Source organism: Vipera berus (genome assembly GCF_964194415.1).
Source record: "Vipera berus genome assembly, chromosome: 2".
Classification (NCBI taxonomy): domain Eukaryota; kingdom Metazoa; phylum Chordata; class Lepidosauria; order Squamata; family Viperidae; genus Vipera; species Vipera berus.
Genome location: NC_138203.1, coordinates 272492385 through 272514540, shown reverse-complemented (window position 1 = coordinate 272514540; position 22156 = coordinate 272492385). Strand labels below are relative to the sequence as shown.

Genomic DNA, 22156 nt, shown 5'->3' with positions numbered 1-22156 from the left:
GAGACCGAATGCCCCCAATTTGCCCAGGAGCCCTGGGGGGCTTGAAACCAGATTGCCCCAATCCAATCTCTCTCCTTCCTCCCTCTGCTAGACAGGCTTTGTAAAAAGCTCCTGCCAGAGGCCCCGACATTCTCACAAACTCCCAGGGTTTTCTACAAAAGGTGAAGGGACTAGAACCTTTTTCAGAAAAGCACACAGACATTTTACATATTGAACGTGCAAGGAGCCTTGGTGGAGCAGTGGGCTAATGCGTCCTTAAGTAACACCAGCTGCCTGCAATTAGTGCAGGTTCGAGTCCCACCAGGCTCAAGGTTGACTCAGCCTTCCATCCTTCCGAGGTAGGTAAAATGAGGACCCAGATTGTTGGGGGCAATAAGCTGACTTTGTAATAATGCCGCTTGCCCCCCCCCCGAAAGCCCTAATAAGCAGGCATATACATAGAATGAAGGCTATTGCTAAGCCCATTGGTTTGTGCTTAAATTGTAAGCCGCCCTGAGTCTTCGGAGAAGGGTGGGATATAAATAGAATTAAAATAAAAATAAAATAAATAAATCTCCCCTGGATGGAAAAAGTAGGGCTGACAAGAGAAAAACAAGAGGAAAAAGACACTCTTGGCAGGGGATGGAATCCAGCTTCCCTAAATCCACCCTTTTTGAGGGATCTTCCAGGGAAACCTTTGGGGAAAAGCTGGATTTTGGCTGCCCCTGAAAGGGAGGAGCTGCCCCTGGGAAGGTAGCTGAGCCCAGCCCTCCCCCACCCGGACTGACCCCCACTGTCCGGCCACAGAATCCTAGAGGAAGCTTTTTAGGCCCCCCCAAATTTGGTGGCTGCTCAGAGTCGCCCTCCAGATGAAAGCATCCTGGAGAGACCTTTGCAGTCTCTACTTGAGGAAGAGAGAAGGCCAAAACAGGGTGAGATCTTTTGCAGAGCCGGTAAGGCTCCTTCGGAAGAGACCGTCCCCCTTCCCAAAACAAAGAGTTACAATTCAGAAAGGGAGGAAAAGTAGCAAGGAAGAAATTGTCAGTAAAGTCCTTTATCTACGGACTTAATTTGACCACAACCTGTATATCTGATGGCTAAACAAAAATGCAGAAAAAGTGAACATTTTTTAAAGTGTTCATCTGGTCATCTGGTCATCTCAGGTTTTGACTATTGCAATGGGCTCTGCTTGGGCCTACCCTTGAAGACAATTTGGAAGGTAGAACTGGTGCAGAATGCTGTGGCAGGGCAGTTCATAGGGCCCCCGGGTGGCCCATCTGGCACAGCTGTTTCGTGAAGGGTGATGGTGATCAACTGCCTGAAGGGGCTTCTTTGGTGTTCTTGTAGCTCGTGGTGGATTCCAAACTGCAGCCCATCTTCAGATCCAAGCTGGGAATCATGGGATAGGAGGTGAGTGTGGGGGAGAAGTGGGGAGGATGCTCTGACAGCCACTCCTGCAGAGGCATAGCCTAGAGCAGGGGTCAGCAACCTGAAACAGTGAAAGAGCCACTCGGAACCGGTTCCCTCACAAAAGGAAAAACTGGGAGCCGCAAAAAATGTGGGCGCATGTGTGTACATGCGTGAATGTGCAGAACAGGGTTTGACTGAAGGCGAGATATGCACCTACCCTGCATATTTGAATTGATTGGTTAAACTTTTTTAGTCCCACTTTTTTTTTTTTTGGACTGCACATGGCAGAGGACTGGAAGCCGCAGGAGACGGCTGAAACAGCCGCATGCGGCTCCGGAGCCACGGGTTGCTAAACAAAAATGCAGAAAAAGTGAACATTTTTTAAAACCGTGCCCTGGTCATCTCAGGTTTTGACTATTGCAATGGGCTCTGCTTGGGCCTACCCTTGAAGACAATTTGGAAGGTAGAACTGGTGCAGAATGCTGTGGCAGGGCAGTTCATGGGGCCCCCGGGTGGCCCATCTGGCACAGCTGTTTCGTGGGTGATGGTGATCAACTGCCTGAAGGGGCTTCTTTGGTGTTCTTGTAGCTCGTGGTGGATTCCAAACTGCAGCCCATCTTCAGATCCAAGCTGGGAATCATGGGATAGGAGGTGAGTGTGGGGGAGAAGTGGGGAGGATGCTCTGACAGCCACTCCTGCAGAGGCATTGCCTAGAGCAAGGAACAATTGGGGTTATCTTCATGATGGCTGCTTGCACAGAAGCTCCCCCCCCCCCCCGTGATTTTGGGGAGCCACAGGGTCTCATAAATACAAAAAGAGTGCTGGATATTCTACAACTAAGGGAAAGATCCAGAGGATTCAAAGAGAGCTCTGAGGCACAGCTGAGTCCCTGGAGAAAAATTGGTATTCCCACGGAGGAAAGATGATTTTTGCGGTCAGCTTTCCTCAAACTGTCACAACTCTCTGATGTCTGTTTCTTCACAGATCAAGGGGGATCTCTGCTTGCTTGGAACTTCAATTGTCTCTTGCAATGGTAAGCAAATTTGAGTTTGGGAGGTATTTCTGGTTTGGGGTAAGAATCTGACAAGACTCAGCGCGAGTCGTGATGGGGGTCTCCCGATACTCCCATGTAACACCTCTACTCCGCGAGCTGCATTGGCTTCCAGTTGCCCTTTGGGTGAGATTCAAGGTGCTGGTGATGACCAATAAAGCCCGAAATGGCTTGGGTCCGGGATATCTGAGGGAACACCTGCTGCCAGCATCAAGTTCCCTTCGTCCAGTGCGCTCCCACAGGGAGGGTCTCCTCAGGGTGCCGCCGGTTAATGACTGCCGGCGGGTAACACCCAGGGGTAGGGCCTTCTCAGTGGGTGCGCCTGCCCTGTGGAACCAGCTGCCTGCGGAGCTTAGGACTGCCCCCAACCTCCGTTCATTCCGCCGGGACCTGAAGACCTGGCTCTTCGAACGCTCTGGCCCAGGCTGAGAATATTTTTAATTTTAATTTTAACTGGGTTTTAATTTTCTCAGGGTTCTATTTAATCTCTTTTAATTTGTTTTAACGTTTGTATTGACTGTTTTTTAAATGCCCTGTAAACCGCCCTGAGTCCTTCGGGAAAGGGCGGTATATAAATCTAAATAAATAAATAAATAAATAAATCTCACTCCTTTCAGTGGATCTACTCAATGTGGGATCCTTTGAAAATGTAAACCTCCATCTTGAATTGCACATATCTGAAATGAAGAAAGGAGGGATGAGTTTATTAATGGCAGCCCAGTTTGCTCATTGTAGGGTTGGAAGAGGATCTGCCCCAAATTCTGTTTTCTTGCCTTGGGAATCTCCCCACTGGGACCCCCACTTCATCATCCTCTCCCAAATCTCAGTTTTCATTTCCGGAGGAGTCAATGCTGCAGTGTAATACATAGAAAAAATCAAGGATAAAAAAGGATATATTCCAAGGACCGATATTCCCTACAATCAATTTATCATAATGAATTTCAAGGGTATTCCCATATCCAGAGATGGAGCCTTTTAAAATCCAATCCAGTTCTTGATTCCTCCAAATGTCTCATATTCATTGTTACAGGACAAGGTGAATCCAGTGACACAGCATATTTTATTATGCTCTGAGGCTATTCAGCAATTGGTGGTAAGTTCCAGGAAGTAGCCCATTTCAGCCTTGATATATGTCTGTGTGCAGAGAAAGGGCAGAATTATCTCTCATTGTCCATCCATCCATCCATCCATCCATCCATCCATCCATCCATCCCATCCTTCTGGGTAGTTCTAGGGACAGCAAGAGGTCCCTGGGGTCAGCATTTTGGGCCCCAGCCTAGAGTTGTCCTTCACAATGAAAACATGCAGAAGCCAACTGATTTTTTTAATTCCGGGGATTGCTTGTATCCAGGAAAATATATGAACAATATTTGCCGTTCAATCAATCCTGGATATTCTCCTTTTGGAGTTCAAAATGTTCCTCATGCTGCTTTCTCGTTTTCTTGCATCCAAAGGAGAATTCCAGGAGGCCTCCAGTTATCTTCTGACTTTCAAGGAAGATTCCCCAACTTTGTTGGTAAGTCCTTTTGAACCACAAAGATTGACCCTCGGTTGATTCTCTTCCGCAGAGATTCCAGGATTCAGGGAGAATGAGATCAAGGTTGGCAATATAAGTCCTAATAATAAATAAATAAATAGCCAATTGTCTAGTTGAACAAATAGCTATGAGGACCTAGTGTTGAGCAAAGGCAAAGCAACTTTTGTAGCTTTCACAGGGAATTCATCTTAGGCCTAGGTCTATACCGCATTCAGAACTTAACATATATGCCAAAGAGGACAGAGGATGCCTGGGGATTACAAAAGGAACTCAACTCCCTTTTTAAAAAAAGATATGTTTTATTATTTTTTTAACATAATCACCTTAATATTCCGTAAACGGTGTGTTGTCTGGGTTTACATTTAAGAAACATTCACTAACAGTTGATTTCTATAATCTATAATCCACACAATAACTGTACTCAATTTCCTCTTTTTCCGATAATTCTCTCTTTTACCAACCTTAAGGTAAAGGTAAAGGTTCCCCCGCACATGCGTGCTAGTCGTTTCCGACTCTAGGGGCCGGTGCTCATCTCCGTTTCAAAGCCGAAGAGCCAGCGCTTGTCCGAGGACGTCTCCGTGGTCATGTGGCCGGCATGACTAGACGCCAAAGGCGCACGGAACACTGTTACCTTCCCACCGGAGTGGTCCCTATTTTTCTACTCGCATTTTTACGTGCTTTCGAACTGCTAGGTTGGCAGAAGCTGGGACGAGTAACAGGCGCTCACTCTGTCACGCGGCACTCGGGATTCGACCCGCCAAACTGCCGACCTTCAGATCGACAAGCTCAGCGTCCTAACCCACTGAGCCACCGCGTCCCTTACCAACCTTAAGTTAATGCAATTCTTGTTGTTTTAATGAGTGATGATGGGAACTCAGCTCCATTCTAATGAAGGTTTTTCCAAATTGAATTCTAGGGAATCACACACTTCTGCATGGCCGGATCCAGCTGGTATCGAACTAGGTTTTTTTTCTGCTCCTCTATCAGCAGGGAGTCAACAAAAAGAAGACTATGTTAATACTTTCCTCTTTGAAACATTTGGCCATTCAATGCTACTTTGGCAGGGGGAAAAAAGAGACCTATAACAATTGCAGCATCCTCACGGTCCTGGGATCAAAATTCAGACGCTTGGCAACTGACTAGTATTTATGACAGTTGCTGTGTCCCGGGGTCATGTGATCTCCTTTTGTAACCTTTCGACAAGCAAAGTAAAGGGGGAAGCCAGATTCACTTCACAATTGTGTTTTTAACTTAACAACTGCAGTGATTCACTTAACAACGGTGGCAAGAAAGGTCGTAAAAAGAAGCAACAACCATAACGTAGGAACAAAAGGATTATCTGTAATCAGGATGTTTACCTGCCTTTTTACTGTGAAAGGTTTATAACCCCCTATTCTGGATCAAGCTGATGTATTGTGATTAATCCCTTATCAAGACCTCTGCGCTTGGTCTATATAAACAGATGCTATTACAGTTAACAGCCCTTTTCCAGATAGCAGAACTCGTGGAAACACCTTTTATCATCTAGAAATACCTTTATTTGCATGTAGAGTAGATTACAGCAGATGGGTTGTGTTAAGATGATATTTGGACAGTATTCCCAAGGTCAGAAGATGGTAATTACTCACAGCATCTGCACGTGTGTCTGCTGGTTATGGAGCACATGTGTGTCTCCTGGTTACAGATGAAGAGAGTCTCCAGGGAGGAGGAAGTCCATCCCAAAAAAGGGGAGGAGAGAGGAAATACATCATAGGGTAGGAGGGTCTGGCTGCCCACATTGTAATTTTCCCAAAAACAGCCACATGGTGGCAGCACGCCCCCCCAAAAAAAAAATTAGCAACGCAGCAGCATTCTTTGGGGCTACTTGAATTTGCACTGTTAGAATTCAGAGTATTGTTAAATTGAAGTCCCGTCGGTTTTTATTCTGCTTTTAGAAATACTTTGCACTTGAAAAATGGCATTATTTTTATGAATGAATTTAAATGACCTCAGGGATTCCATACATAGAAAATATTACTTTAATAATGAATATTTTTCTACTGAGATGTGCTTTTACTTGAAATGTGAATGTACTACAATTAAAGTATCTTGATATAAAGACATAAAGAAAAATAGGGACCTATTCCTAGTTATACACTGTTATACATTGTTCCTTATATGGTTACATCCTGCACATTCTTATCAGACAACAGTTTACAGAAGAAAATTACATGAAGTACATGTTATTTCACAGACAGGATATAGTTATCCCAATCATCTGCCTTAAGGACAAGACTATGTTTGCTTAAACAAGGACTTTAGTACATTCCTCTTTAAGACAGTCACCGGGTATAGTGCAGCGCTAACAGGATTATTTATTTATTTTTATTTAATTTAATCCCATTTATATCCCGCCCTTTCGGGGTGGGGTATCATCAGTACGCTGATGATACCCAACTTTTTCTTTCCACCCCGAACCATCTAACGATGGGGGGTGAGGTGTTACCCCCCCGTTGATAGGGCTCGCAACTTGGGCGTCCTCCTGGATTCACGACTCAATTTTGAAGACCACATAGGAGCCGTGACCAGGGGGGCTTTTGCACAGGTTCGCCTGGTGCGCCAGTTGCATCCCTATCTGGACCGAGACGCCCTACGCACAGTTACTCATGCGCTCGTGACCTCCCGTTTGGACTACTGTAACGCTCTCTACCTGGGGCTGCCCTTGAAGACCACTCGGAGGCTTCAACTGGTGCAGAATGCAGCCGCGCAAGTTGTAATGGGGGTCTCCCGATACTCCCATGTAACACCTCTACTCCGCGAGCTGCATTGGCTTCCGGTTGCCCTCCGGGTGAAATTCAAGGTGCTGGTTTTCACCTATAAAGCCCTACATGGCCTGGGTCCGGGGTATTTGAGGGAACACCTGCTGCCGGCATCAAATGCCCTTCGCCCAGTGCGCTCCCACAGGGAGGGTCTGCTCAGGGTCCCACCGGTAAGAGATTGCCGGCGGGTGATACCCAGGGATAGGGCCTTCTCAGTGGGGGCGCCTGCCCTCTGGAACCATCTGCCAGTGGAGCTGAGGACTGCCCCCAACCTCCGGTCATTCCGCCGGGGCCTGAAGACCTGGCTCTTCGAGCTCTCTGGCCCAGGCTGAGGAGTAATTTATTTTAATCGGGGTTTTAATTGCACAGGGCTAGTTTAATCTTTTTAAAATTGGTTTTAACTTTTCTATTGCTGGTTTTTTAACTCCCTGTAAACCGCCCAGAGTCCTCAGGGAAAGGGCGGTATATAAATGTAATAAAATAAATTTATATCCCGCCCTTCTCCGAAGACTCAGGGCGGCTTACAGTTTAAGCACAAATCAAATGTGCTTAGCAATAGCCTTCATTCTATGTATATGCCTGCTTATTATGGGCTTTCGCCCCCCCCCAGCGGCATTATTACAAAGTCAGCTTATTGCCCCCAACAATCTGGGTCCTTATGGCTATTTTGGTCAGCGTCTGTCCTTAGGACAAGGATACATTTGTTTCACAATTACTTTAGTACACGTCCTCTTTAAAATGATCACAGAACCTGAATGTACCAAATGGAAGGTGGACAAGTACGTGTGCCTGTCTGTTTGTGTGTGTGTGTGTGTTTGTGTTTGGTGGGTACAGAAGCCATCTTGGATTCAGGCACAGTGTGCTTTATATCTCTGGTTCGGGAATCCTGATTGGAAGAGGCATTTGTCAGCCCTTCAAAGTAGTCCAGACAACAAACTTGAGAATTACTACTAGCTCTATCTCTTAAAGGACGGTTAGAATGCAGAATCTTGCAAGTATTTCTCCCCTCCTGCCACTTTATTCAGACTGGCTGCTGCGAGGCCTTTAGAGAGGAATCGAAACTGTTCGGCCTTTCATAGCAAGGCTAACCACGCCTTCCAGAGCTCCTCATGCTCCTACCCTCCTCGAGGGACCAGATCGCCTCGCTCCCTCCGGCCTTTTCCTCCTCTCGCCCTCGCTGCCTCCAGCGATGCGGGCAATTTATTTTTATTTTTATTTTTGAATTGAAGAGGAGGCAGTCTCTTATCTTGACAGGGCAGATAAGGGTGAGTTGAGTCCCTAGAGCAGGGGTCTTCAAACTTGGCCCTTTGATGACTTGTGGACTTCAACTCCCAGAATTCCTCAGCCAGGCACGCTGGCTGAGGAATTCTGGTAGTTGAAGTCCACAAGTCATCAAAGGGCCAAGTTTGAAGACCCCTGCCCTAGAGGTATCCCTTCTCCACTGCCTGGCAGGGCTGCTCCAAGTGCAGAAGGCGAAACCTATAGTACCTGTTCCCCCGCTTCCCCGCCTATGTCGGCGTTTTCCTCCCCTCCCACGGATCCACCCCCCCCCCCCGCACGGATCACCTCCCTTTCACCGGCTTCTCCCCCTCCCCCGCCGTTTTAATCCAAGGGAGCAGATGGCTCCAGGAACCATTGATTTATCAATATAGCCTGTCTTCTGAGGCCAAATAAAGGAAAGGCAATGTTTTCTCAGAAAGGTTTCAAGGTCTTAGATAAGAAATGTCTCATCTTTGTCTCTATATCTTATATTGTAATCCACAGGGTAGCCAAATGGCCAGCTTTTATAATCCAATAAACTCCTGCGGTTATGTTTCCAAAACACCATAGTTATAACCCAAGGGAGCAGATGGCTGCAAGTTTTCCTCTCCACGTCGGCGTTTTCCTGGGTCCCAGGGGGACCCCCGGCGGGATAGAATTGAAACATCAAAGATGAAAGCGGTAGAAAAGTGGACGGCAGCCCTGAAAGAAGGATCCGCTTAGGGGCCGCTCCGAGGAGCTCCAAGAGCCCCCTCGCCCTGCCCTCCTGCTCCCCGTCTGAGCGCGGCAGACAGCAGCCGCCCCTCGCCCAGGGACTCACCGCGCTGCATCACGGCTGCCTCGCCCGAGTGAAAGCCTGGAAGAAGAACCGGCGAACCGCCTCGCAGCTGCCGGCTGCAACGATTCCAGGCTGGCCGGTGCCAAAGAGCTCGAAATTGCTCTGAGCTTCGGAAAGTTGTAGGCGTTTTCAGGCGTCGGCTCACAAGACGCGGTGGGGCTCCTGCGCCATTGGCCGGAACCGGCGAACTGCTCGGCAGCTCCACAGTGCAAAAATAAATCCCTGCCGCTCTTCGCGTTGCTTGTCCGACTGGCTGTCACGGGACCGTTTGAAAGGAATCGAAACTGTTCTGCCTTTTATACCAAGGCTAACCACGCCTTCCAGGGCTCCTCCCCCTCGTCGCGTGATCGGATCTCTTCGCTGCCGCCGGCGTTTTCCACCCCCGCCCCCCCCCCCCACAGATCGCCTCGCTCCGACCGGCAGCGGATTCCTTCGAGTTTGGTCTCGAGCGATTTTGCATTTTCTCCAGTGCTGAAAACACTCGGGGAACTTGAGTTACCGGCTAATTACCGATTACCGGTAATTACCGATTACCGGTTACCGGTTAATACCCTGTATTCAGCTCTAGGAAGTGGGGGGGAGGGGAGGGAGGGGAGGTTGAGGGGGAGGGGGAGCTCCACGGTGAAAAAATAAAGCCCTGCCGCTCTTCTCGTTGCTGTCCTACTGGCTGTCACGGGATCGTTTGACAGCAATCGAAACTCCCCAATCGCTCCTCCTCCTCCTCCTCCGCCGCCGCCTCTGTCTCTGCCGCTGCTAGGAAGGCTGCCGGTGCTGCGGCCGCCTCCGCCGCCGCCACTGCCTCCTCCGCCACCGGGGCCCGACCGGGGGTGTCGCCGCTGGAGGAGGAGGAGGCAGCGGCAGCGGCGGCTGCAGAGGCAGCTTCCTGGCGTCGTCTTCCTCTCGGCTTCCTGCCTCTCCGCCCGCGGTGCGGTGCGAGCTCGGACTTTACGGGGCTGGCCGCCCGGACTGCGTCGGGCGAGTCGATCACCTCCTCGCTTCCTGAGCCATGCCGGAGACCGCCGAGAAGGCTTGAAAGCAAAGGCTCCGGCGGCACAGAAACGCTTCCTGAGCCGTGCTGGAGACCACCGAGAAGGCTTGAAAGCTCGCCGGAATCCCATCGCCCTCTCCCGGAAAATCACAGAAACGCTTTCTGAGCCGTGCGGGAGACCACCGAGAAAGCTTGAAAGCAAAGGCTCCGGCCGCGCGGCGCAGAAACGCTTCCTGAGCCGTGCCGGAGACTGCCGAGAAGGCTTGAAAGCAAAGGCTCCGGCTGCGCGGCGCAGAAACGCTTCCTGAGCCGTGCCGCAGACCGCCGAGAAGGCTTGAAAGCAAAAACTCCGGCCGCGCGGCGCCGAAACGAGCCGTGCCGGAGACCGCCGAGAAGGCTTGAAAGCTCGCCGGAATCCCATCGCCCTCTCCCGGGGAATCACAGAAACGCTTCCTGAGCCGTGCGGGAGACCGCCGAGAAGGCTTGAAAGCAAAGGCTCCGGCCGCGCGGCGCAGAAACGCTTCCTGAGCCGTGCCGGAGACCGCCGAGAAGGCTTGAAAGCTCGCCGGAATCCCATCGCCCTCACCCGGGGAATCACAGAAACGCTTCCTGAGCCGTGCGGGAGACCGCCGAGAAAGCTTGAAAGCAAAAACTCCGGCCGGGCGGTGCCAGTGGCAGCAGAACGGAGCTGGTCCTGCTTCTCTTCTCTCGCTCTCCACTTTCACCGTCTCTCGTCTCGCAACGAGGGGGAGGAGCTTGAGGAGCTCTATAAAACGCCGAACAGTTTTGAGTCCTTCCACACGGATCCAGACAAGCCAATCTGACAGACGGCCAACCCAAGGGAAGAGCGGCAGGGCTTTATTGTTTCGGCGTGGAGCTGTCGAGCAGTTCGCCGGTTCTGGCCAATTGCGCAGGAGCCCCACCGCTTCTTGTGAGCCGACGCCTAAAAACGCCTACAACTTTGCGAAGATCAGAGCACTTTCGAGCTCTGTGGCACCGGGAAGCGTGGAATCGTTGCAGTCGGCAGCTGCGAGGCGGTTCTCCGGTTCTTCTTCCAGGCTTTCGGTCGGGCGAGGCAGCCGTGATGCAGCGCGGTGAGACCGTGAGCGAGGGGAGGCTGCTATCTGCCTCGGTCAGACGGGGAGCAGGAGGGCAGGGCGGGGCTCTGGCGGGTCCAACGTGCCGTGGGGGTTGAGGGCAGAGGTGGGGGTCTAGTCACGGACGGGGAGAGGGACCTTCGGAAGGGGAAGCGGACCCCAAGCGGGTCCTTTGATGGCTCTGCTGCGCTTTTAGACGGTTGAGTTCCTACCTTTAAATTAGGCACCGGCCAGGGTCCCTCTGCCCCTGACGGGCGGGGGATTTAAAACTTCCATGGAGAAAATGAAGTTAATGTAAGCGGCGGGATCCACTCCGCCAGAACCCACCCGCGGATGGAACCGCCCGAGCAGTGGGGCTGGGGGCCCCCTTGGAGGGCTGCAAGAGAGCCCAGAGAAATCCATGCACCGCGGATCTCTGCCCGGATGACGATGGGCGTTGGAGGAGTGGGGAGTGATCAGTTCCCACGAGGGACGGAGGAAGCAGAGCGCTACCTAGGGAGCGAGTCTGGCCGGGGGGGGGGGTTTAAGCCGGGGATGGGGTGTGTGTGTGCCACAAAGTAGCCCTCAACCCCTACTAGGCTGACCTACAGCTGATTCCATCGAGTTTGGTCTCGAGCGATTTTGCATTTTCTCCAGTGCTGAAAACCTCTCGGGGAACTTGAGTTACCGGCTCCCCGATCGCGCCGCCGCCGCCGCCGCCGCCGCCGCCACCGCCTCTGTCTCTGCCGCTGCTAGGAAGGCTGCCTGTGCTGCGGCCGCCTTCCGCCGCCGCCACTGCCTCCTCCACCACTGGGGCCCGACCGGGGGTGTCGCCGCTGGAGGAGGAGGAGGCGGAGCTTCCTGGCGTCGTCTTCCTATCGGCTTCCTGCCTCTCCGCCCGCGGTGCGAGCTCGGACTTTACGGGGCTGGCCGGCCCGGACTGGGTCGGGCGAGTCGATCACCTCCTCCTCCTCCTTCTCCCGCTCCCGCTCCTCTCCAGGGTGACCCTCTTGAATGTCTTTCCCGACAGCCCGCTTCACCCCGCTTGGTTTTGCAACTTGAAAAAGGACGCCTTGCTTGGGGGAGGAAAGGAGGCAAAGGCTCCGGCCGGGCGGCGCAGAAACGCTTCCTGAGCCGTGCCGGAGACCGCCGAGAAGGCTTGAAAGCTCGCCGGAATCCCATCGCTCTCTCCCGGGGAATCACCCCGAATCCGAGGCTGGGAGAGGGAAAACGCGGGAGCGGGGAAGGCGAGGCGGAGGGGAGGAAGGCAGGAAGGAGGGCAGGCGGGGGGGGGGCAGGGCAGGGGAGAGAAGCGGAAAGCAACAGCGTCCTTCTCCACCACCCCATCCCTCCCCCCCCCCAGCCCGGACCCCCTCCTCTCCCGGCCTTTTCCCCGGCGCGCACCTCCCCAAACGTCGGCAGGTCTCCCGTTCGCCCGCCGCCCCGCTTTCCTTCCTGAATTTTGCGCTTCCTTACCCAACTCCAAACTTTCTCTAGCGCCCCTGTGCTTTAGGAGGGGGAACCAAAGGCGGAGCCGTTTCTCTCTCCCCCCCCCCCCGCTTTTGCCGCTCCCCCACCCAACCAGTATCCCGCTTCTCCTTCCTCGGCAGCTTTGCAGATGGGCCACACACACACACACATACACACGCGCACACAAAAGCACAGAGTTCCCCTTCCCCCTTGTACAGGAATGAAAGGCCCCTCCCCCGAGGGAAGCCCAGCCTCTTCACGGCACCGATCCGCTGAGGAGGAAAAAAGCTTATTTCTATTGCCACGTCCAAACTAAATTAAACCAACTTGGGAAGCTCGCCCGTGGGCTGCATTTAGAAGGATTTGGGGGCTTTTGTGATTTGCTTCGCCTACAAGTGCCTTAACCACGACTAGCCCATGGCTCCAATTCAACAAAAAACGCTCTCTCGGTGCCTTCCAGATGCGCGAAGGTCACCCTGACTACAACCAGCCTGGGATTTGGAAAGGCTTCGCAGGTTATTGGGACAGACTGGCTCGAATACTTGGGGTAACACTTTTCAGGAGGAGGATCCTTATGTCCACCCCTATAGGGCATCTTCCCCTCACAAATCTTCCCTTCCCTTCCCTTCCCAGCGGGAGCCCCGCAGCAAATGACCAGCGTTTGGACAGCGTGTGAATGGGCGAGCGTCGCCGTCCCCAAACAACGCAATTCCTTGCAGCGATGCGGACAAGATGGAAAGGAAGCCTAGCGGCCGGACCGCGCTCCCGCCCTGCCTCCCCAAGGGCTCGCGCGCCTTACCTAATGGCTTGCGCGCGGCCTCTGGCGAGGTTGCTGCCCCTCAACCCCTACTAGGCTGACCTACAGCTGATTCCGTCGAGTTTGGTCTCGAGCGATTTTTGCATTTTCCGCGGTGCTGAAAACGTCGCGGGGAACTTAAGCGCTTTCTCGTCCCGTTCCCCGGCTTGGCGCTTTCGGGCTTCGTTTACAGAAGTGGCGCTATCGTTCCGCCTGGACACTCTTTTTCGCCACTAGCCGAAAGGGAAGTGAAGCTGTGAATAACTGGCGAAAGGCGAAGACTTCGAGAAAGCCTGGTGTGCCAAGTCCAGCGGTTGTAAAGAGGACAGGGAGGAAGTTGGGGCAGCGAGTCCCTGACTGAGCCATTCTGGCCGCATTCAGAGACGGGGCCGCCGCTGCAGCTGCTCCCTCCCGCTCCGCTTGGACTCTCTTTCCCCGCTAGCAGAAAGGGGAGGGAGTGGCCGGCAGGAACGTGTGAATCACTGGCGCTAGGATTAGACTTAGCGAAAACCTTGTGCGCCAAGCCAGGGTTGACTCGGGGTTGTAAGAAGGACAGGGAGCAAGTTGGTCCCTGACTGAGCCCCTCTGGAATGGGGCTGGGCCTTCCCTTCCCCCCTCCCCATGAGAGACCACCCCTCCTTCTCCGTCTTCCCCAAATACAGAAAAAGTCACCACATTTTCCTGCGCACAACTCCAGCCGCGGCATGGCAGCTGCACCCCCCACCCCCGCTGGGAGAGGGGCATTCAAGAATAAGGGAGAATATTTGTGACTCAGGGAGAAAATGAGGGGGTCCTTGGTGGTCTCGGAGCTTGGTTTTTTTTCCCTGCAGACGCTTCATTCCTTAGACTTGGTAACAGCATCAGTGCTAGTCCACATGAAAACGAGGAAGCTCTGAGAGCAGCAAACAAAGCAGCGGGGGGGGGCGTTGTGTGATCCTGGGGAGTAAAAGATGCCCCTCCTGCCATTGATGGTTTTCTCCTGGCCAGAAGCCGGCTCCAGGGCCCCACCTTGATCTCTCTTTACACCTTCTTCCCTGCAGCTCTCCCCCCTCCATCGGAGATCAAAACCCCTTGAAAGGCGGAAGGGGAATCTAGACTGGTCTGGAGGGACTTCTGGGAACCTCCAAACAGTCCTGTGGATTTTGGATGAATCTTCCTGTGGGATCAACTGGGTCATTCCTACTCTGTTCCTTGTTGCAGGACCAAGGAGACTGGAGGTGTCCCTGTCCCTGGCTCTCCCACCAGGACCCCCCAGATTCGGAGGTCAGTTGGCAGAGAAGCCAAAATCCTCTTGGGCTGTTTTCTGCTGGCTGCTTCTGTCTTGGCTCTCTCAGGGGTTTAGAGGGGGGGAGCATCTTGATGTTTGTGTGTATGTATTTTCATCTCAAGGGATGCAGTAGCTCAGTGGGTTAGGACGCTGAGCTTGTTGATCAGAAGGTCAGCAGTTTGGCGGGTCGAATCCCGAGTGCCACGTAACAGAGTGAGCGCCTGTTACTCGTCCCAGCTTCTGCCAACCTAGCAGTTCGAAAGCACGTAAAAATGCAACTGGGAAAATAGGGACCACTAAGGTGGGAAGGTAACAGCGTTCCGTGCGCCTTTGGCATCTAGTCATGCCGGCCACATGACCACGGAGACGTCTTCGGACAAGTGCTGGCTCTTTGGCTTTGAAAGGCACCGACCCCTAGAGGTGGAAACAACTAGCACATATGTGTGCGGGGGAAACCTTTACCTTTATTTTCATCTCTGATCAATTCTTCTCTTGCAGATCAAAACGAAGTCCGGAGAGGATTGTATCTGAGGATGCAACTGGGCCTTTCTCTAGTCTCAGGTCAGCCTCTGCCCTCCCTGTATTTGTGGCTTTATTTATTGCTTAAGGCCATGGTGGCAAACCTGTGGCGCGCAGAGCCCTCTCTGTGGGCACGCACGCCCTCACCCCAGTCCTAGGCCTTCAGCTGGGTTTTATAAAATCTTTTCACTAGGCCTCCACCACTGTGTGCAAATTTTTTTTTAAATAAATCAATTTCAACTTCTTGCAGAAAAAAGATCTCCCATAGTTGGAATTGATTGAAGTTTTTAGTCCCACCTAGTCTGCCATTACCACCGCAGCCACACACACCCAACTGGCCAGGACAACCCAATGGGCCACACACCCCCAACGGGCCACTCCTGCCCGGCACCCAATGATACATAAGTGGGTTTGGGATTGCAGTTTGGGCACTTGGTCTAGAGGAAGCTTTTTAGGCCCCCCCAAATTTGGTGGCTGCTCAGAGTCGCCCTCCAGATGAAAGCATCCTGGAGAGACCTTTGCAGTCTCTACTTGAGGAAGAGAGAAGGCCAAAACAGGGTGAGATCTTTTGCAGAGCCGGTAAGGCTCCTTCGGAAGAGACCGTCCCCCTTCCCAAAACAAAGAGTTACAATTCAGAAAGGGAGGAAAAGTAGCAAGGAAGAAATTGTCAGTAAAGTCCTTTATCTACGGACTTAATTTGACCACAACCTGTATATCTGATGGCTAAACAAAAATGCAGAAAAAGTGAACATTTTTTAAAGTGTTCATCTGGTCATCTGGTCATCTCAGGTTTTGACTATTGCAATGGGCTCTGCTTGGGCCTACCCTTGAAGACAATTTGGAAGGTAGAACTGGTGCAGAATGCTGTGGCAGGGCAGTTCATGGGGCCCCCGGGTGGCCCATCTGGCACAGCTGTTTCGTGAAGGGTGATGGTGATCAACTGCCTGAAGGGGCTTCTTTGGTGTTCTTGTAGCTCGTGGTGGATTCCAAACTGCAGCCCATCTTCAGATCCAAGCTGGGAATCATGGGATAGGAGGTGAGTGTGGGGGAGAAGTGGGGAGGATGCTCTGACAGCCACTCCTGCAGAGGCATAGCCTAGAGCAGGGGTCAGCAACCTGAAACAGTGAAAGAGCCACTCGGAACCGGTTCCCTCACAAAAGGAAAAACTGGGAGCCGCAAAAAATGTGGGCGCATGTGTGTACATGCGTGAATGTGCAGAACAGGGTTTGACTGAAGGCGAGATATGCACCTACCCTGCATATTTGAATTGATTGGTTAAACTTTTTTAGTCCCACTTTTTTTTTTTTGGACTGCACATGGCAGAGGACTGGAAGCCGCAGGAGACGGCTGAAAGAGCCGCATGCGGCTCCGGAGCCACGGGTTGCTAAACAAAAATGCAGAAAAAGTGAACATTTTTTAAAACCGTGCCCTGGTCATCTCAGGTTTTGACTATTGCAATGGGCTCTGCTTGGGCCTACCCTTGAAGACAATTTGGAAGGTAGAACTGGTGCAGAATGCTGTGGCAGGGCAGTTCATGGGGCCCCCGGGTGGCCCATCTGGCACAGCTGTTTCGTGGGTGATGGTGATCAACTGCCTGAAGGGGCTTCTTTGGTGTTCTTGTAGCTCGTGGTGGATTCCAAACTGCAGCCCATCTTCAGATCCAAGCTGGGAATCATGGGATAGGAGGTGAGTGTGGGGGAGAAGTGGGGAGGATGCTCTGACAGCCACTCCTGCAGAGGCATTGCCTAGAGCAAGGAACAATTGGGGTTATCTTCATGATGGCTGCTTGCACAGAAGCTCCCCCCCCCGTGATTTTGGGGAGCCACAGGGTCTCATAAATACAAAAAGAGTGCTGGATATTCTACAACTAAGGGAAAGATCCAGAGGATTCAAAGAGAGCTCTGAGGCACAGCTGAGTCCCTGGAGAAAAATTGGTATTCCCACGGAGGAAAGATGATTTTTGCGGTCAGCTTTCCTCAAACTGTCACAACTCTCTGATGTCTGTTTCTTCACAGATCAAGGGGGATCTCTGCTTGCTTGGAACTTCAATTGTCTCTTGCAATGGTAAGCAAATTTGAGTTTGGGAGGTATTTCTGGTTTGGGGTAAGAATCTGACAAGACTCAGCGCGAGTCGTGATGGGGGTCTCCCGATACTCCCATGTAACACCTCTACTCCGCGAGCTGCATTGGCTTCCAGTTGCCCTTTGGGTGAGATTCAAGGTGCTGGTGATGACCAATAAAGCCCGAAATGGCTTGGGTCCGGGATATCTGAGGGAACACCTGCTGCCAGCATCAAGTTCCCTTCGTCCAGTGCGCTCCCACAGGGAGGGTCTCCTCAGGGTGCCGCCGGTTAATGACTGCCGGCGGGTAACACCCAGGGGTAGGGCCTTCTTAGTGGGTGCGCCTGCCCTGTGGAACCAGCTGCCTGCGGAGCTTAGGACTGCCCCCAACCTCCGTTCATTCCGCCGGGACCTGAAGACCTGGCTCTTCGAACGCTCTGGCCCAGGCTGAGAATATTTTTAATTTTAATTTTAACTGGGTTTTAATTTTCTCAGGGTTCTATTTAATCTCTTTTAATTTGTTTTAACGTTTGTATTGACTGTTTTTTAAATGCCCTGTAAACCGCCCTGAGTCCTTCGGGAAAGGGCGGTATATAAATCTAAATAAATAAATAAATAAATAAATCTCACTCCTTTCAGTGGATCTACTCAATGTGGGATCCTTTGAAAATGTAAACCTCCATCTTGAATTGCACATATCTGAAATGAAGAAAGGAGGGATGAGTTTATTAATGGCAGCCCAGTTTGCTCATTGTAGGGTTGGAAGAGGATCTGCCCCAAATTCTGTTTTCTTGCCTTGGGAATCTCCCCACTGGGACCCCCACTTCATCATCCTCTCCCAAATCTCAGTTTTCATTTCCGGAGGAGTCAATGCTGCAGTGTAATACATAGAAAAAATCAAGGATAAAAAAGGATATATTCCAAGGACCGATATTCCCTACAATCAATTTATCATAATGAATTTCAAGGGTATTCCCATATCCAGAGATGGAGCCTTTTAAAATCCAATCCAGTTCTTGATTCCTCCAAATGTCTCATATTCATTGTTACAGGACAAGGTGAATCCAGTGACACAGCATATCTTATTATGCTCTGAGGCTATTCAGCAATTGGTGGTAAGTTCCAGGAAGTAGCCCATTTCAGCCTTGATATATGTCTGTGTGCAGAGAAAGGGCAGAATTATCTCTCATTGTCCATCCATCCATCCATCCATCCATCCATCCATCCATCCATCCATCCATCCCATCCTTCTGGGTAGTTCTAGGGACAGCAAGAGGTCCCTGGGGTCAGCATTTTGGGCCCCAGCCTAGAGTTGTCCTTCACAATGAAAACATGCAGAAGCCAACTGATTTTTTTAATTCCGGGGATTGCTTGTATCCAGGAAAATATATGAACAATATTTGCCGTTCAATCAATCCTGGATATTCTCCTTTTGGAGTTCAAAATGTTCCTCATGCTGCTTTCTCGTTTTCTTGCATCCAAAGGAGAATTCCAGGAGGCCTCCAGTTATCTTCTGACTTTCAAGGAAGATTCCCCAACTTTGTTGGTAAGTCCTTTTGAACCACAAAGATTGACCCTCGGTTGATTCTCTTCCGCAGAGATTCCAGGATTCAGGGAGAATGAGATCAAGGTTGGCAATATAAGTCCTAATAATAAATAAATAAATAGCCAATTGTCTAGTTGAACAAATAGCTATGAGGACCTAGTGTTGAGCAAAGGCAAAGCAACTTTTGTAGCTTTCACAGGGAATTCATCTTAGGCCTAGGTCTATACCGCATTCAGAACTTAACATATATGCCAAAGAGGACAGAGGATGCCTGGGGATTACAAAAGGAACTCAACTCCCTTTTTAAAAAAAGATATGTTTTATTATTTTTTTAACATAATCACCTTAATATTCCGTAAACGGTGTGTTGTCTGGGTTTACATTTAAGAAACATTCACTAACAGTTGATTTCTATAATCTATAATCCACACAATAACTGTACTCAATTTCCTCTTTTTCCGATAATTCTCTCTTTTACCAACCTTAAGTTAATGCAATTCTTGTTGTTTTAATGAGTGATGATGGGAACTCAGCTCCATTCTAATGAAGGTTTTTCCAAATTGAATTCTAGGGAATCACACACTTCTGCATGGCCGGATCCAGCTGGTATCGAACTAGGTTTTTTTTCTGCTCCTCTATCAGCAGGGAGTCAACAAAAAGAAGACTATGTTAATACTTTCCTCTTTGAAACATTTGGCCATTCAATGCTAGTTTGGCGGGGGGAAAAAAGAGACCTATAACAGTTGCAGCATCCTCACGGTCCTGGGATCAAAATTCAGACGCTTGGCAACTGACTAGTATTTATGACAGTTGCTGTGTCCCGGGGTCATGTGATCTCCTTTTGTAACCTTTCGACAAGCAAAGTAAAGGGGGAAGCCAGATTCACTTCACAATTGTGTTTTTAACTTAACAACTGCAGTGATTCACTTAACAACGGTGGCAAGAAAGGTCGTAAAAAGAAGCAACAACCATAACGTAGGAACAAAAGGATTATCTGTAATCAGGATGTTTACCTGCCTTTTTACTGTGAAAGGTTTATAACCCCCTATTCTGGATCAAGCTGATGTATTGTGATTAATCCCTTATCAAGACCTCTGCGCTTGGTCTATATAAACAGATGCTATTACAGTTAACAGCCCTTTTCCAGATAGCAGAACTCGTGGAAACACCTTTTATCATCTAGAAATACCTTTATTTGCATGTAGAGTAGATTACAGCAGATGGGTTGTGTTAAGATGATATTTGGACAGTATTCCCAAGGTCAGAAGATGGTAATTACTCACAGCATCTGCACGTGTGTCTGCTGGTTATGGAGCACATGTGTGTCTCCTGGTTACAGATGAAGAGAGTCTCCAGGGAGGAGGAAGTCCATCCCAAAAAAGGGGAGGAGAGAGGAAATACATCATAGGGTAGGAGGGTCTGGCTGCCCACATTGTAATTTTCCCAAAAACAGCCACATGGTGGCAGCACGCCCCCCCCCAAAAAAAATTAGCAACGCAGCAGCATTCTTTGGGGCTACTTGAATTTGCACTGTTAGAATTCAGAGTATTGTTAAATTGAAGTCCCGTCGGTTTTTATTCTGCTTTTAGAAATACTTTGCACTTGAAAAATGGCATTATTTTTATGAATGAATTTAAATGACCTCAGGGATTCCATACATAGAAAATATTACTTTAATAATGAATATTTTTCTACTGAGATTTGCTTTTACTTGAAATGTGAATGTACTACAATTAAAGTATCTTGATATAAAGACATAAAGAAAAATAGGGACCTATTCCTAGTTATACACTGTTATACATTGTTCCTTATATGGTTACATCCGGCACATTCTTATCAGACAACAGTTTACAGAAGAAAATTACATGAAGTACATGTTATTTCACAGACAGGATATAGTTATCCCAATCATCTGCCTTAAGGACAAGACTATGTTTGCTTAAACAAGGACTTTAGTACATTCCTCTTTAAGACAGTCACCGGGTATAGTGCAGCGCTAACAGGATTATTTATTTATTTTTATTTTATTTAATCCCATTTATATCCCGCCCTTTCGGGGTGGGGTATCATCAGTACGCTGATGATACCCAACTTTTTCTTTCCACCCCGAACCATCTAACGATGGGGGGTGAGGTGTTAGCCCCCCCGTTGATAGGGCTCGCAACTTGGGCGTCCTCCTGGATTCACGACTCAATTTTGAAGACCACATAGGAGCCGTGACCAGGGGGGCTTTTGCACAGGTTCGCCTGGTGCGCCAGTTGCATCCCTATCTGGACCGAGACGCCCTACGCACAGTTACTCATGCGCTCGTGACCTCCCGTTTGGACTACTGTAACGCTCTCTACCTGGGGCTGCCCTTGAAGACCACTCGGAGGCTTCAACTGGTGCAGAATGCAGCCGCGCAAGTTGTAATGGGGGTCTCCCGATACTCCCATGTAACACCTCTACTCCGCGAGCTGCATTGGCTTCCGGTTGCCCTCCGGGTGAAATTCAAGGTGCTGGTTTTCACCTATAAAGCCCTACATGGCCTGGGTCCGGGGTATTTGAGGGAACACCTGCTGCCGGCATCAAATGCCCTTCGCCCAGTGCGCTCCCACAGGGAGGGTCTGCTCAGGGTCCCACCGGTAAGAGATTGCCGGCGGGTGATACCCAGGGATAGGGCCTTCTCAGTGGGGGCGCCTGCCCTCTGGAACCATCTGCCAGTGGAGCTGAGGACTGCCCCCAACCTCCGGTCATTCCGCCGGGGCCTGAAGACCTGGCTCTTCGAGCTCTCTGGCCCAGGCTGAGGAGTAATTTATTTTAATCGGGGTTTTAATTGCACAGGGCTAGTTTAATCTTTTTAAAATTGGTTTTAACTTTTGTATTGCTGGTTTTTTAACTCCCTGTAAACCGCCCAGAGTCCTCAGGGAAAGGGCGGTATATAAATGTAATAAAATAAATTTATATCCCGCCCTTCTCCGAAGACTCAGGGCGGCTTACAGTTTAAGCACAAATCAAATGTGCTTAGCAATAGCCTTCATTCTATGTATATGCCTGCTTATTATGGGCTTTCGCCCCCCCCCCAGCGGCATTATTACAAAGTCAGCTTATTGCCCCCAACAATCTGGGTCCTTATGGCTATTTTGGTCAGCGTCTGTCCTTAGGACAAGGATACATTTGTTTCACAATTACTTTAGTACACGTCCTGTTTAAAAGGATCACAGAACCTGAATGTACCAAATGGAAGGTGGACAAGTACGTGTGCCTGTCTGTTTGTGTGTGTGTGTGTGTTTGTGTTTGGTGGGTACAGAAGCCATCTTGGATTCAGGCACAGTGTGCTTTATATCTCTGGTTCGGGAATCCTGATTGGAAGAGGCATTTGTCAGCCCTTCAAAGTAGTCCAGACAACAAACTTGAGAATTACTACTAGCTCTATCTCTTAAAGGACGGTTAGAATGCAGAATCTTGCAAGTATTTCTCCCCTCCTGCCACTTTATTCAGACTGGCTGCTGCGAGGCCTTTAGAGAGGAATCGAAACTGTTCGGCCTTTCATAGCAAGGCTAACCACGCCTTCCAGAGCTC

General features: G+C 50.3%; 2 long non-coding RNA genes across 2 annotated transcripts; both read right to left on the bottom strand.

Moving 5' to 3' along the window:
• Positions 1–3751: 3751 nt before the first annotated feature.
• Positions 3752–5650, bottom strand: LOC308661884. Its single transcript, XR_014025038.1, has 3 exons — positions 5512–5650; positions 4805–4957; positions 3752–4056 (listed from the first exon to the last, which is right to left on the bottom strand). It is a non-coding gene; the product is annotated as an uncharacterized lncRNA (long non-coding RNA).
• Positions 5651–18390: 12740 nt separating this feature from the next.
• On the bottom strand, positions 18391–19923 carry LOC308664421. The gene is made up of 3 exons (XR_014025669.1): positions 19785–19923; positions 19078–19230; positions 18391–18695 (listed from the first exon to the last, which is right to left on the bottom strand). It is a non-coding gene; the product is annotated as an uncharacterized lncRNA (long non-coding RNA).
• Positions 19924–22156: the final 2233 nt, after the last annotated feature.